This window comes from Macaca thibetana, chromosome 17 (genome assembly GCF_024542745.1).
Source record: "Macaca thibetana thibetana isolate TM-01 chromosome 17, ASM2454274v1, whole genome shotgun sequence".
Lineage (NCBI taxonomy): Eukaryota > Metazoa > Chordata > Mammalia > Primates > Cercopithecidae > Macaca > Macaca thibetana.
The window spans coordinates 48,435,575-48,453,648 of record NC_065594.1 but is presented as its reverse complement, the minus strand read 5'-3'; positions in this window follow the sequence as shown (position 1 = coordinate 48,453,648).

The window sequence follows — 18,074 nt, the reverse complement described above, 5'->3', positions numbered from 1 at the left end:
AGCTTAGGGAGGATCTGAAGATAAACTTTTCAAAATTAAAAATACATTTATTATGTGAATATAATACTTTGACCATCCCTGATTGATTTGGCCATGAATGTATAAAAATTCCATTGAATAAAATAAATCTGTGCTCAAATTCTAACTATGCTACTTAGTATCTGTGTGAATTTTGTTAAGTTAGTTTATATTTCTAGAGAAAGCTATACTTATCTATAAAGGAAGAAAATCTTGATAATCCTAAAATAATCAGGAAAGTTTAGTGAAATAACACATATAACTTATTATCAACTGCCTGAAATATAATAAAATTCATTGTATACTAAAGGGAGAAAATCAACAATGAATTCTCATAACTCTAAGTGACCTAATTCAACTTTATTTCTTACATATTTTCCATGTGTATCACATTGGCTTTGTATAAGTATTAACTAAAAAGAAAAATCTAAATTTTCATAATAGTTTAAAAATGAATACAACACTGTTTTGGTTATCAGTAAAATACAAGTTAATTGAAAAGTGTAATATATAAAAACAAAAATCTAAACATACATATAAACATAAATATGTGTATTTAAAATATTGTACTATAGCCATCATGAGGTACCTGTGGTAATTATGAAACTATTTTCTAAAAGTTAAATTTCTGAGTATGTGGAATATAAATTTAGAAGTCTGTGTTCCGAGGGCTGTTGCTCTTTTGCCTATCATAAATTTTAGGCGGTGATATATGGTATTACCACAAGCAGATGTGATACTGCCTATAACTTAACCCATGCTGGATATTATGAAAACATAAATTGTTTTTCAATCAATACAGTAAACAAAAAAAAATGGAATACAATGGATCAGAACACTTTATTATTTATTTATTTATTTATTTATTTATTTATTGAGATGGAGTTTCACTCTGTTGCCCAGTCTGGAGTGTAGTGGCACAATCTCGGCTCACTGCAACCTCGGCCTCCCTGGTTTGAGCAATTCTCCTGCCTCAGGCTCCCAAGTAGCTGGGAATACAGGAATGCACCACCATGCTCAGCAAATTTTTTTTTTTTTTTTTTTTTTTTTTTTTTTTTTTTTTTTTTTTTTTTTAGTAGAGATGAGTTTTCTCCATGTTGATCAGGTTAATCTCAAACTGCTGACCTCAAATTATCCACCAGCCTCGGCCTCCCAAAGAAAATGTACACATTGTCCATTTTCAAAAAAAAATTTAGAATTACTTCTTTGTATTTTGTATGTTAAAAAATAATATCACTTATAAAGTTGTAAATATCTTCCATTTTTATCTTTGGTAGAAGTCATTGTGGGACTTAAACACATACATATGCAAACATAATTTTTGAAATATAAAAATATATTTGTTTTGTACGTAGCAATAACTAGAACACATAGAAACTGACTGGTTGTTTTAAGAAATAGAAATCTTCCACTAATATGGAACCCTTCTTTGTTTATCTTTAATAACAACTTTTGCCTTTCATCCAGAAGTAAATAATATGTTAAATTTTGTGTTCATTCATCATTATCTATAGAGTTTTTAAGTATATAAGTGAATGAATAACATTGGTTAGTTTTGCCTATTTTTTACTCTGCACTCCTGGAAGGCTGCTGTATATACTCTGTAATTTGTTTTTTATTTCTATGGTACATCAACTTTGATATGTTTAGTTGTAGATCAGTATTTTTTCATGTCTAACTCACATTTTATTGAATGAATTTGCTCATACTTATTAATGTGATTACCATGTTCATATTAATTTCTTGTTAAGTTTTAGAATGTTTCTTTGTTATAGAAACAGTAAATGCTATAAAACATTCTTGAGAATATTCTTTAATCCTAGCAGAAACTTTTATCTGTGGTATATAAGTAATGTTGAGATTATGGAGTTATATATACTTTTTCAATTTCCTACATAATGCCAATATTTTCCAGAGAGATTGTAAAGATTTATGAAATTATTAATATTGTATACATTTTGTAGCTGCTACAGTCTCGCATCTACTCTATCATCAAATATTTTACTTTTTGTCAGGCTATGAATTATAAAAAATTTTGTTTTGTTTCATGTTCCTGGGCACTAACATATAGTCATTGTGTTTCTAATTGTATTTCAGGCCCAAAATACCTTTTGGTCATTTTACTGTTTTCTGTTGCTTGTTAATTCTTATTTTTAATGTTAAGAGGTCCTTATAGATTCCGGATATTATTATGTTGTTTCATATTTGGCAAATGTCTTCACGTAAGAGGTCATACTTTTAATCAATTAAAATTATCCTATTTAAGAAAAAAAAACACGTATTTTTTCTAATGGAATTTAATATTTTTATTCTTTTGTTTGGACACTATGTTAATTAATTTAGAAATCATTCCTACCAAAAGTTGGTAAGTATATTCCCCTGTATCCTCTGGTAAATCCTTAATGCTTTGCCTTTTACTTTAAAAAATAAGTCTATCTGGAGTTGGTTTTCTTGTGTACAATGGGAGGCAGAAATCCACCATCCTTTCTCTTCTACATAAAAATTGGGCTACTTTACAATCGTTTTCACCACAGGTCCGCAATACCTACTTTGCTATATTGTAGTTTTCTATGTATGTACTAGCTTATTTCTGAGTCATTTCATTCTATGTGTCCACTTGCCTATCAAAAAAAAAAAATACTTTAATTATACTATTTTATAAGCCATAATGTTATCTAGTAGAGTTTATCCTATTAAGTTAGTTTTTCTTCATAAGAATCATTATAAAGATTCTCTAGTAAAATAAGTAGCAAAAATTAGATATTTTATAGTAATTGATTGGATATTCAGAATTTAGGAAATAATGTCTATATGGAATACAGTTTCCTTAAGGTTATGAGTTATCTATACTAGTTGGGGTCTTACTTCAAAAATTAAAATAATATTTTCATACATTTCTTTTAAACATAATTTCAGGAAAAAGTTTATTTCTAGTGTTCTTTTCTTGCCTCTGTAGAGAAATATTGTATGTTTTTATAATTTTTATATATAACAAAGTAAATAAATTCACTTATTAATTCCCACAACTTGTTAGTCTTATTTATTTTGTGTTATTTATGTAGTCAATCATATTACTTTATGTTTTCTTCCTCTCTTCAAGCCTTTAAAATTCTCTTTTCTAATATTTCTGGCTAAAACCTGGCAAAATTTTAAATAGTAAGTTTCAATATTGGATATTCTTCTATGGATTTCGTTGACATTAAATGTTGTGATGTTAATTTTATGTGCTAAGTGAGCTAGGCTCTGGTGCCATTATTTGGTCAAACACCAGTGTAGAGGTTGCTCTGAATGTATTATTAGATGTATTTAATGTATAAATTCATAGGCATTTAATATAGCTAATTTCCCTCCAAAATTGGGTGAGCCTCATGCAATCATTTGAAGGTCTTCATAGAAAAGACTGAGGTCCCCTGAAGAAGGAATTCTTTCTCCTAACTGCAATACAGTAATTCTGCAATATCAGCTTTTGCTAGAATTTCTAGGCTACTTTCTTGCCCTGCAATTGTCTGAATTGTTGGCCCTCACAATAGCGTGAGTTGATGATGCCTTATAACAAATATTTTTCTATCTCTAGAAATGTATGCTATTGGTTCTGTTTTTCTGGAGTTCACTAATATAGATTCTATGTTTGTGGAATACTGAATATAGTGTTCAAACATAATAATAAATAATATATATATATTTTAGGTTATCAGTTATTCTTCAGTCTAGATAGATTAATAACATTTAGTGTTTTAATATCATTTTTATTTAACTCACAAAGTCTACTTGTCTTTGATGTTCTTAAAAACAATAAATTATTTTTTAGTAGTTACATCTGAGGACCATCATCTTTGATTGCATGCTATTACTGTAGAATACTTCATTTTATCATATTACACAGATCAACTATTAACACTGCTGTTTTATTTAGTCAATGTTTTTTTACATTGCTCTGTTGATTCTTACATCTATGGTCACCAATTTTTATGATGAAACATTATAGTTTAAAAATAAATTTTGATAGAGTAATATAATTTTAACCTCACCAATCATTATTTTATTTGTTTTATTCTCTAGCTTACACTGATTCGTTCACCATGTTATTTTTCTTCTTTCATTTGCAAAGCAAAATGCATTAATTTCTACCTTTATTAAATTACAAATCAATAAATTTATTGAGTAGTTGACAATAAAACATAGTTCTGTGCTATACATATTGAGAATATAAATACATTAGTATTTATATGCATTGCGAAATGCATTTATAACCACAACATGTATAACATAGAACGATTTATGATATCTTATCTTTTAAATAAGATATTAGCATGATGTGGTGGCTCACACCAGTAATCTCAGCTACACAAGGGCAGGAGGATCACTTGAGGCCAGGTCACTGGTATTTGACTAACATTTACTTATTTATTTATGTTCTGTCTACTTATTCCATCTAAATATTAGAAACTGGTCATAAAGTATAAAGTATGGAAAAGATATAATTTTTAATTCTAATGAATTGCCCTAGAATACATTATCCAACATATCGTTTTATCAATATTCCCTTTTTAGATGAAAAAATTACATAAAAACAGCTGTAATCTAATTACTGATTTATTGACAGACTGAAGCAAATACATCATCTAAAATATTTACATGTATTTGCTTAGTCTTAGATTCCTCTTTGGATCTGATATCAAATTCTAATTGTGTGGTAAATATTAATTATAGCTTTTGATGAATGCTTTAGAAGCTTTTCTGGTTTAATTTAGGAGGAAAATTTATTCATTTATATTTTTCCAATTTTGTATTACTCAATGGATTACAGTAGAAAAGTGAAATGAATGTCATTATATTAACTTATTATTTATACAGGACATAAATTGAGTCTCATTTTACTAAATTTTTAGTAGAAACAAAACTCCTCAATTTAGTAGAATAAAACCCCACATAGAAGTACATGAATTACAACATTGCTGTTACTGTTAGACACATCATACCTAAAAGGATATTATGATGTACAAGAGATACTGGATCTGAATCCGAAACAGAAATCCTAATATAACATGCAGACTAAGAGAAAGAAAAGGAATACATGACACTTTCTTTAAATTCTTTATCAATACAATATACACACAAATAACTTACCAAATTTTCAATTTGATTGTCAGGCTAATCTGAAAGAAAATTGTGAGTAATCTTAATTGGGTCATTGTAAACTTTGTAAATTAATAGAGGGGCTTGAATATTTTTTAAATAGGATTCTTCTGGGAAATCCATAGAAAGCCAATAATTAAATGAAGGACTTTATTGACAAACTTGTGGCAAGTAATCCTCAAAATAAAATAATTTCATCACTGCAAGAACATTTTAGTTAAAATTATTCAGGGGAGAGTTAGTTCACATTGATGAGGAATATAGTCTATTACTCAGAGATAATACCCATACATAATCAAAAAAATAATATTAAGATATCAGGAAAATTTACAGTTTTATAAATTAAAAAAATTCTCAAAAACATTATTACGTCTACATATTTGACAACCATTGAGTAACAATGTCTTAGTCCATTCAGGCTGCTATAAAAGAATATTATAGACTGGGTGGATTATATGCAATAGAAATTCGTCACAGTACTGGAGGCTGGAAACTACAAGATTAAAGTGCTGGCAGATTCAGTGTGTGTTGCAGGCTTGCTTGCTGGTTCATAGATGCCATCTTTTCCCTGTGTACTCACATGGCAGAAGGACAAGAGAGCTCCCTGGATCCTATTTAATAAGGGCACTTATCCAATTTATAACCTTATTATCTCTCAAAGACTCCATCTTCTAATACCATCTCACTGGGAGGTTAGAATTTCAACAAATGAATTTAGAGTTAACACAAACTGTCATTCTAAAGCAGGCAATACATTTGTAAATGTAGTTATTGCAATGCACACAATATTGTGGTGGTATTTTTTACTTATTGACTATTAACTCTCAAACTTTACATGTTAACATTAACAAATAATTGATATAAAAGTAAATTTGCATTTTCACACAAAATTAGAACTCTTCAGTGTAGATACAAGCATAAACAACATTACCTCCAATTTAAATCAAGCTTTTCCTCAGAAAGATATTATTAGGTTCGAATAGTAGAAAAATAAATTCTCCAAGGTACAATTCTAACATTGATGTAGTAGATCTAATGATATTTTTTAAAGGAGCAAAGGTAATCTGATGTCATCCTTCAAGTAATGTACTCATACATAACTATACTAAGCACTCATTTCATTAGCTGTGTGCAATGTTATTATGTGGTCCACAAACCATAAAGAAAAAAAACATAAAAACTGGATTAAATATTTATGATTATGTTAAAATTTTAGAACGAAGTGGTATTGTGACATAGATGTGAAATTTGGAATTCAGAAACCAAAGAATAAAAATATTCAAAGTGTACACAATGTATTCCTCAGTGTCATCCACTTCATATGGTGTAGTCAAGTTAATCTATGAGACAGAAATATGGTGGTGTTTCTCAATAAAACAAATAATTTTAAACTGTTTAGCAATTTGTTTCATAAAGTTTTCATTCATTTTTCTAAAAGGAAAAGTAAAGCCCTTAAAAACCACACATGTTAAGTCTAGCAATTAGAAGATGATCAATACAAGGTAAATGACCATTATACTTACTTTATAAAGAGTTCTGTGAATGGTTAAAATATAAATATTATTTTCCCACGAGTTGTCTCTGTCTAATTATACTTATGTTACACCTTAAGTAATATTAGAAGCATATTTAAAAAGGCAGAAAGCCAGGAGGCATGTAGATAAACTCAATATCACGATCAGAACATGAGAATACACATTTTTCAAGCTTCTGTGTAGCATATACAAAGATAGCTGACATTTTGGGTCATAAAACATGCCTTAATAAAATTTAAATAATATAAATCATACAAAGTATGCTGCTATCAGAACACAGTGAAATTAAACTAGATATCAATAACAGAAAGACAGCTGGAAAATCCTGAAATCTTTAAGATTAAACACACACTTCTAAGTTACCCATAGGTCCAAAAGGAAGCCTTAAAATAAATTTTAAAATATTTTACGTTAAATAAAAACAAAAATGCAACTTATTAAGATGAGTGGGACACAGCAAAAGCAGCACTTAGAGATAAATTTATAGTATTGAATGCATACACGAGGAAAGAAGAAAGATCTAAAATCAATCTAAACTTCAACTCTGGTATATAACAAACAAGATAATTTAAAAAGTTGGAATCCAAAATAAGTGAAAAAAATTTAAAAAGGCCAAAAAATAAATGAAATTTAATATAGAAAATTAGTAGAAAAATAATCAACAAAATCAAACCTGGCTCTTTATAAAGACCTAAAAAGTTGATGAATCGCCAGCCTGAGTAACCTGGAGAAAATGAAACGTAACAAAAATGACTAATTTCAGAAATGAACTGCCATTCCCAGTAATCCCATGAGCATTATAAGCAACTCTGCGCCCATAAATTTGATAACTTACCTAAATTGGAAAAATTCATGGAGAGACACAATCTACCAAAACTCATAAAGGATAAAATAGATATTCTGAGTAGTTCTCTGTGTATTAAGGAGATCGAAGCAATAATTAATAACTTTCCAAAGAAGAAAGCACAAAACCCTGATGGTTTCACTGATGAATTACCCCAACCCTTTAAAAAAGAAATGATAATGACCTTCTGAAATCTCTTTTAGATAGTAGAAACTGATGGCACACTTTCTGGTTCTTTGAAGTCGGCTTTATGCTAATTTCAAAACAAAAGACTTCACAAGAAAGAAAAACTGCAAACTAGTATTTTTCATGACCATAGAGGTAAATATACTCCACAAAATATTAGCAGATTAACTCCAATAATACATAAAATAAATCCCATCATGGTCTATTGAGATTTATTTCAGCTATACAAGAAAGTTTCAAGATCCCATAATTATTTAATGTAATCTATCACATCAACAAGCTAAAGAAAAAAATATAGATTTTAAAGATATATATATAAATATTTTACAAAATCCCATACTCATTTATTATTTAAATAAAACCTCTCAGCAAACTAGGTATAGAGGGGAACTTTCTCAACTTGATAAATACATCTTCAAAAAAGTTACAGCTGACATCATACTCAATGATGAGAAACTAAATATTGTCACCCTAAGACCAGGAACAAGGCATGGACAGCCACATGCAAAATAATAATAATAATAATCTAGACAAAGATATACCTTTCACAAAAATTAAGTAAAAATCTATCATAAACTAAAGGTAAAATGGAAAAGTGTACAACTTCTAGAAAATATCCTAGGAGAAAATGTAGGTGAGTGAGTTTGGTGATGACTTTCTAGATACAACACCAAAAGTACGATCCATTAAAGAAAAACATGAATGTTGGACTTCATATAATTTTTAAAATTTCTGCTTTGAAAAAGTAGTCAGGAGAATAAAGAGATAAATTACCAACTGGGAGACAATATTTGCAAAGCTCATATCTGATAAAGGATTGACATCCAAATACACTAAAAACTCTTGGAACAATAAGTAAACAAATAACTCATTGAAAAATGGGCTAAAATGGGTTCACTTTAGATGACGTAAACAGACACTTCATCAGTGAAGACAAGCAGATGGCAAAATAGCATACGAAAAGGTATTCAATATCATATGAAGCTAGAGAATCGCAAATTAAAATAACAATGACATACTATTACATATCTATTAGAAGAGTAAAATCTCAAACACTGACAACACCCAATGCGGACAAGGATATGGAGCCACAGGAACAATTACTCATTGCAAATGAGAATGCAAAACATTACAGCCACTTTCTAAAAACAGCTCAGCAGTTCCTTGCAAAGTTGATAGTAAGCTTAACACAATAACATCCAGCAACTATACTTGTTGGTATTTACCAAAATTAGTTGAAAAACTTCTGTCCACATGAAAACCTACACACAAATGCTTACAGCAACTTTCTTTATAATTTCAAGTAATTGTATGCATCAGGATATACTTCAACAGATGAATAGATAACCAAACTGTGGTGCATTCATAAAATAAAATATTATTCAGAGATAAAAAAAGTGGCATATCCAATTATGAAAAATGAATAGTAAGAATAGGATAAACCTTAAATATATTTTGCTAAGTGAAATAGACCAGTTTGAAAAGTGTACATACTGTATGTTTATGACTATATAACATTCTGGAAAAGGCAGTAAATATTATAGAGAGAGTAAAAAGATTAATGGTTGTCAAGATGTTATGAAGGAAAGATGAACAGGGGAATAAATATGGATTACAGAATACTTTTTAGGACAGGAAACTATTCTGTATGATCCTATAATGACAGACACATGAATTTATTCATTTGTCAAAACTAATTGGACTGTACAAAACACAGAGTGCTCCCTCCTGTTATCTATTACTTTGATAAATAATGTATAAATATTGGTTTATTCATTTTACTAAGTGTACCACATTAATGTAAAATGTTGATATTTGCAAAAATGGGTATGAAGGATTGGGGGATATATGGAAACTCTGCACTTCACAATTTTTCTATAAAAATAAAACTAAAAATAAATCTACCAATTAAGAAAAAAATCATGTGGAATCATTGGTTACTTTGTGCCAGAAGCTAAAATAGAACACCTACTGATTCACAAAATGAAATGATGTGGCTTAGTCTCGATACATGTATCAGTTTGGGAAATTTGCTTAAATTCTTTCAATTGCTGCATAATACTTCCTAACAAGGAACAGAGTCTTAAATTAGCATGATATTGACCCTGTCAATCTCTCCAGATGCCTCATCTCACTTCCCCACTCATTCTCATTAGGCATGCTTCCAATAAAGATGTTTCTTTACAATTTAGAATAATTTATTTTTATTTTGAACCATTATTTTTATTTGTGTATACAATCTCATCACTTTTGTACAAACATATAGTTTTATACCATAGTATTTTAAAGGATTTTACTTTATGTATATGCTAAAATTTTGTTTTCACACATTAATTTGTACAGATTCATTATGTGGATAAATCCTGGACATTCCAGGTAAGGTTTCAATCTTGGGATACAATTGTGAAAAAAAACCAGAATCCTTCCTGGAACATACATTCTAGGAGACAAAAACTTAAAAAACGCATATAATGACTTTGAAGACACATTAAATTATGAGTGATAATATAATCATTAACACATATAATTTATAAACTGTGTTAGGTAATAATATATCATAATACATGGGATGTATATATACTTACATTATGATTATCATAGTATTATATATAATTATATATGCAGTTACATACATATTGTATATGTGTGTGTATATATAATACTCTAATATATTGTAATGTGGTATGCAATATTATGCAACTCATATATGTGCCCTGTGTGTATGTGTGTGTTTGCTTGTGGGTAATAACAACCACAATGTTACATTAATATAATGCATTTTTAAAGTCTTGGATCTTGTGAGCTTTAAACATTGCCAAGGATGAAGAGGATTTGTCCTGATAGTAAATGTGAATAAATAAATTAATGTGAGAATAAATTTTGGCATATCCATACAAGAAAATGATATGCAATAAATAAAATGTTGTAGTATACAACTGTAAACTGATATATAAAACTAATAAGTGACATGTCACATTATAGGTAATATAGAATATATGAATATATATTATAATAATCATAGTACCACCTGTAATTTAATGTCAGGTATTAAACCAATCACCTCTTTTGGATCTCTAGGTTGTTTCCTGTATTCTCACTAATAAAAATTACCTTATCATGCGTATGCTTCTTGATAAGACTTTAAACATTTTTTCTCTTAGAATTCATTTTTAAAAATTAAAAGATATGTATGAGTTCAGGACGTTCCATATGTAAGCTACATGCAGTCAGGATGGTAAATGGCAAACTTCAGGATATGAAAGAGTAACTACTACCTTAAAGCAACTCATGAATGAATGAATAATAAATTTGATAATGTTAGTATCTCATTGTATTATAGATGAAAAACCTGAAGTCCAGAGAAATTAGTGGTTTCTTTAGGTCACGGCAATGATAGACACTAGAATCTGACTGGTAGATATTTTATCACTGTACTTATTTAATTTGGTTATGATGGCAGTAAAGTCATATAAATTATATTTGAAAAATTATTTTTGTAACCTCCAGTATCAAATAAAAACAATGTTGACAAAAGTTAACAGGTATTAGCAAATACCAGTTAACAAAAATTGCGATTCAATCGTAATAAAACAATGTGACATTTTTCAAAGTATGTTTTACAAAATGTGATTCCCCATATTATTAATGGAAATTATACACAAGAAATGACTCAGAGTTCCTGTTCTTAATAGCTAGAGAAATACATGGCTGAACAAAATAATCAAATTTCTTAATGGTAAGTATTATCAGAATTTTTAATGTGACATATACTTTTTAAGTTCTTCAAAAAGGAAACAAGCCAATATTATTTATTTTAGAGGCCCTCTCACAAAACTACTTATTTTCTTCCCAACTTTTAAGTTCAGGGATACATGTGTCAGATGTGCAGATTTGTTACATTGGTAGATGTATATCATGGCGGTTTGCAACACAGATCATCCCATCACCTAGGTATGAAACCAGTCCATCCATTAATTATTCTTCCTGATGCTCTCCCTCCCGCTACTCCTCACCCCCCAGTAGGCCCCAGTGTGTGTTGCTCCCCACCATCTGTTCATGTGTTCTCATCATTCAGCTCTCATTTATAGTGAGAACATGCAGTGTTAGGTTTTCTGTTCCTCTGTTTGCTGAGGGTAATGGCTCCAGCTCCATCCATGTTCCTGCATGATCTCATTCCTTGCCATGGTTGCATAGTATTCCAAGGTGTATATGTACCACATTTTCTTAATTAGTCTTCCACTGATGGGCATGTGGGTTGATTCCATGTCTTTGTTGTTGTGAACAGTGCTGCAAGGAACACACACGTGTGTGTATCTTTATAATAGATTGTTTTACAAAACCTTATCTTAATAATAAAATGCACAGTGTAAAATATCATAAAATTAGCTCTAAATACATAAAAATTATTATATTTCATCAATGTAAAACTAGCTTTAAATACATAGAAATTATTATATTTTGAAATAAAAAGCACAATTCTTAAACCTAAAGAAATAATACACTATTATGCTTTGAAACAAAAAACAAAAAAAAAAAAAAAAAAAAAAAAAAACAAAACAACTCTGACTAAAATCACACAGGAGGAGACTGGATAACCATTCATTCATTTAATAAACTTTTAGGGAGAACATATAAAATAGGCTATTATAATTTAGAGAGCAAAGACAGCCCATGACCTGAAGAGTTCGTAGCCTAATCAGGCATATTGGTGGGCATCCTAGCTGATAAGTGACTCCTAACAGCGCGAAAGTTATTCTGAGTTCAGAGAAGCAAACACTAACTTGGACTGGCTGAGTGACTATAGTTATTATAGATTTTTGTGGAAGTGACAACTAAACTTTGAAATGTGATTTGGCCTTTGTGAGTGAAAGAAGCAAGAGATGGAAATTGGGTGCTTAGATCTCTAATACAGAATGAAAACACTTTATAATATTAACCCCATGCTGGAGACTTAGCTAAGATTTACTGTCCTTTTTGCCCATTCGCTTCTGTGACAATGAATAACTCCATCACCAAAGAGAAGGGTGTTTGGTTTTGTTGGTTTGTTTTGCTTTGCTATATTCCCCTCATATATACAAATACCTAACATCTGAAGTAGAACTGAGTTAAATGCAGATGTTCAGGTATCTTGCTGGATTAAAGGTAAACATGGCAATTTATGGTGGTATCTAAGGCTATTTTGAGCATGTTTGACTAACTATATTGATTTTATATTTATGGTAACATCTTTATTAATAGAGTTTAAAGATTAACAGCTTTAGTTTCTTAAATATCAGCAAAAAATAATTAGTACTGTTTTGTCTTAAAAGTAACAAAAGTCACCAGAAACCCAAATTAAGGTTCTTATTAACCATTTCTATAGAAATACAGCATTCTAGTGTAATAACTTAAAACATCCTCTGTATTATTTACTTACAAGAACCTCAAAATACATCTCTGTATAAAAGATCTTCTACAGGAAGCTATAATTCTGTCTTAACCGCTGTGTATGTATCATTTTAAAGACATCCCAGGTGCAACCTTTCTGCCTGGCCACTTTAAATCTCACAGATGGTTCTGTCAATATGTATTACGAAATTTCCACTTTGGTTCTTTTTTCCTGCTCTTTCGCTAAAGATCAGGAAACACTGATTTGATCAAACACATCAACCACTTTTATTCAATAATTTTATTTGTAATTCATTTCCATCCATGGTTTGTTACTGTTGCTGTCATTTAGAAGTCCACCTTTGACAATGACTGCCACTGACCCCATGTATAAAAACTATTAGCAATTATACACAAAACTTAGTAATTGTATACAAATTGAAAGAAATGAATTTTGTTACGTGTATTGTAATATTTCTTGGAGTGAGGAAAGTATTGCAGGCATGTTATTGACTTATTGATGTCACTAGAACAATAGAATAAGCATTGAAGAAACTATTATTGTTGTGTTTTATGCAGGGAAGGGGCTAAGATGAGCTTTAAGAATTGAAAAATATTTTATGATGTAGCATGAGGAAAATAGACTTAAGACATTTTAATACATCTTTGATATATCCCTTGCTGCTTAAACTCAGCAACATTTTATTGAGGAAGCGAATTACATTTATAAAGTAAAAAGACCAAATTAAGTCTTTACTGGATTAAGATTACTTATTCAGGAAATTACATTTCTGAAGATATGAGGCATAGCAGGGAGGAAGGTTTTGTTTGATGTAGACTTTCATTACTAGTCTCAAAATAATATTGAAAAATGCATTCAATAAATTCTTTTATATGTCCTGTATTTATTCTTAAATATTCCAAATACAGTATGTGTCTTAGACTAGAGAAGATCTAGAAAATATTTCATACAATAATCCCTGAGTCTGCTTTTTTCACATTACTATGTATTCCTCATATTGGGGCTTATTTGAAGCCAGAAGGGCAGAGCAGCAGGGTCTCCCAAGCCTGTAGTTACTGTTTCTCATTCTGACAAATCAATATAAAATGTGAGCCTGAAACCTGATATCATGAACCACATTTTCTCATTTTCACAGCAGGAAATAAAGTTATTTCAAAATCCAGGGCACCAAATGCACAAGTGTTTATCGTAACATAATTTTGCCAGGCAAAATACTGAACTATTATTTTATCGTAATTCTATGGTTTATAATGGTTGATTCAACATTTCTGTGAGCATATGCTGCAAAGAATAAATCAGCATAAATATACACTTTTATATACATATTTATTGACAATACCTGTTATTTGAATGCAGGTCAGTCTAGTACAAATTTAAAAGAAGTAAATATGTGTTTTCAATAGTCTATCTTTAATGGGTTTTTTTTTCTATTTTTATTCATATCTTTTCTGTGCCTTAGGATCCAGTGCTGTTAGAGTCTCTAGTCTATCTGTAATTTACTGTGTCTGAACCAAGAAATTACTTGCATGAATTTTAATAATATAATCTCATTTTTGGTGCAATTTCAATAATAAGAAGGAGATATTTGGCATTGAGTGGTTTGCCATTATCCATACTATCATACAATGAAGATGATTACATAAAATGCTTATCCCAATTTTTAAAATTCAGAGTATGGCTGCTAAAATCTGAAAACTCAAACATTTTGTAGGTTAATGGTAGGTTAAATAATTTGGTAGGTTAATGGTTATAGCATATATTTCAAGAGAAAGTCATGTCTCTAAATCGGTGCGTCTGTGACATTCTGAAAAGAAGTTGGGTGAATTACATCTTATTGCGCAAATATTTGACAAATTTCACTGTCTTTCCCAGAGACAGTGTACTGGTATTTTTCACATTGTGTGAAGGTTTTGGAATAACCTGGAACCTACTGTGTTTGTGAATCTCCAGAAATGAACTCTATGACTAGCCCTACATTGGGCCAGAATGGAGAATCATTAAAACTTTCAGACACAGTCGAGCTGAAGAAAAAAAAAATTCTTTTAGTTCTAAATATTTATCCCAATCCATATTCCTCTACCTGATCTGGAACAAAATGAATCTTGGTTTCAAGGTTTGGGACAATACTTGCTTATTTTTTGAGAGGAAATTACCATACCGTATACAGATGCATGCATAATTTTAAATACTATGTCCTGCAACAATGATTCTCCTTTTCTTTTTCTATAACAGTGGCAAGGAATTTTAAGATAAAAAGGTTTTAAAAATAGGGATGTATGTTATGACTATTTTAATGTTATTAAAATTATTTCAGTATCAATATCTTTGACTTGTCAGTCACGTATTTATTTGTATTTATAGTGTGACAGTATGTAAAATCTATAATTTTTCCCAACTATTCTGAAGAATTACTTTAATTATTAATTGCTTTATGTTTATGATATTTACTTGTATAGAATGCAGTAAACTTTTCCTCTTTAATGTTATGGAAATAAGCAGTGTCAAATATACATGAAGGAAATAAATCAACTTGTGACATTAGGTACTTTATCAGGTAGTACAGCACCAGATGTTTCAAGCATTGTTTGTCAGTTCCATAGAGTGAATAAAGATGAAATTTAATGAAGAGGAAGGATGCTCAGTGAAGAGGAAGAAGAAACTTGAAGTAGCATAATAGGCACTAAATAAAGCACATGATTACTTCTTAGAAATTGAACTAAAGTTCATCATTCAAAGAGCTCTCAACAGTTTAACTCCATTCAGAAGGATGTTTCTGTTGTGTTTCAATTTTGAATACACTGGCATCATTCCTTAGGCAAGGCAGATTTTGGCTCAGTAGGCCTTGGAGTTGATCCAGGTAGCTGGCATGAGGCCCCACATAAATACATGTTGAAGAGTACTACACTGCACCAGCAATATTAAATTAAACTTGACATTCTGAACAAAAAGATTCATTATTTACATACTTTTGGGAAATCTGATTTGTTCCCATAGTGCTCTTTCCTCTGTATTCTGAGCAGCTGCTGTAAAATAAAATATGTTTCTGCCACCTAAATCTATTACTCATAATTAATACTTATAAAAATACAAATATTTACAAATCGCCATAATTTGGTAGTGAAATTAGTTACATCATTGGCAACATAATTTAAAATCACATTATTATCCAGCTATTAGCCATTTGAAAAAGAAATTACCTTGTATGATGCTATATTGTGTTTCTCTAGGCCATACTTATTTTTATGTAATAATGACGTCAAGACACCACTAACATTTGCACTTAAATTAACCTGTAGAACTTCTGCGTACACTTCATCCTCTTTAAAATAATTCTGAATAATACTTGAAGTTTCCTAAGGAGTTATAGTGCTTGGATTCACATAGTTTTGCTTTTAGATGCTCTGTAGTAAATCCAAACCCCTCATCTAGCACACCACAGTGATGCTGACTGTAGATACTACCAACAAACAGCCAAGTATGGATGATGATTCAGTTCTGCTGATGTGCACCTGAATCACTGAGACAAAGACTTTCTTCACAGTGAGATGTTCTCTCCCTCAACTAAATATTAGTGGTAAACACCTGCACTATTGCTCATTCTTTTTAAAAAATCCAACTTGTTCTCATAGTAATAAAACATAAGGTGTGCCTTTCTTTCCTATCAGTGAAATTCTCCATTATTTTATGCTTACTCCTAATAAGCAGCACTATATATTACAGTGTCCGTGTGTCTATTTTAAGCTAATCTATTCATATTATTGTCTATATAAATGTATAAAATTTTTCCCAACTTGTTACCAGACTCAAGTTGAAAATTTATCTTATTGAAACAAAAAACATGATTCAAAATTATATTATCTTTAATCACCTAGGAAAATTAAATTTTTCATATATAAAGATGTAAAATAACAAAAGGTACTGAACAAATATGCACATATCAGTAAACAGTCATGTTTATTATTCAAGAAAAATGTCATCACATTGCTTTTTCATCGGCAAATATATTTGAAAGAGGAAAGACTAAAATACGGCACATATCTTTCAATTGTACAAGTATTCACTGTTGATGCTACTGAAACTGAAGAATGCAGACATTTAAAGACTATAAATCAGATACCAATCAAAAATCTCTCAGAATATTATTTAATAGTAGACAATAACTGAAGGGAGCTGCTTTTTTTTTTTTTTTTTTTTTTTTTTTTTTGAGACGGAGTCTCGCTCTGTCGCCCAGGCTGGAGTGCAGTGGGCGGGTCTCAGCTCACTGCAAGCTCCGCCTCCCGGGTTCCCGCCATTCTCCTGCCTCAGCCTCCCGAGTAGCTGGGACTACAGGCGCCCGCCACCTCGCCCGGCTAGTTTTTTGTATTTTTAGTAGAGACGGGGTTTCACCGTGTTAGCCAGGATGGCTGCTTCTATTTTAAGAAGTCCAGAGCACTATGTGGAAGAGATGTCTTCACTAATCTAATTTATGTGTAGCAGAAAGTGACATTGCCATGGCAGATACACGGAGTTCCATTACACTTTCATACCATCAGATTTATGTAATATAGACATGCGACATTTTCTCTAATAGTATCGCAACGATTCAAATAAAATAAATCAATTTATAAATTAACTAGAGAATTGGAAATAACAAACCAGTATAGTCGGAAGCTTAATTATACATCCCTGAACTGGTTTTCTCCACAAATCCCTGTCTAGATGCCAAACTCTGATGAAATTTATAAGCTTCTTCGACATTCAACTGCATGTAGCAGAGGAAAAAACACATTACAAAGAAGAACAGTATTTAAAAAGTAAAGTTATAATAAAGAATATAAAATATGTTTGAAAGAATAAAAGCAAATACGTAAATATTCAATTATGTAAATGGAGAGAATTTTGCTATAGAGTTACTATCAGAATGTGCTGTATGAAGTTTTTAAATTTACATTTAAAATTTTGGCAAAGAAAGGTAGAAATGAGAGTG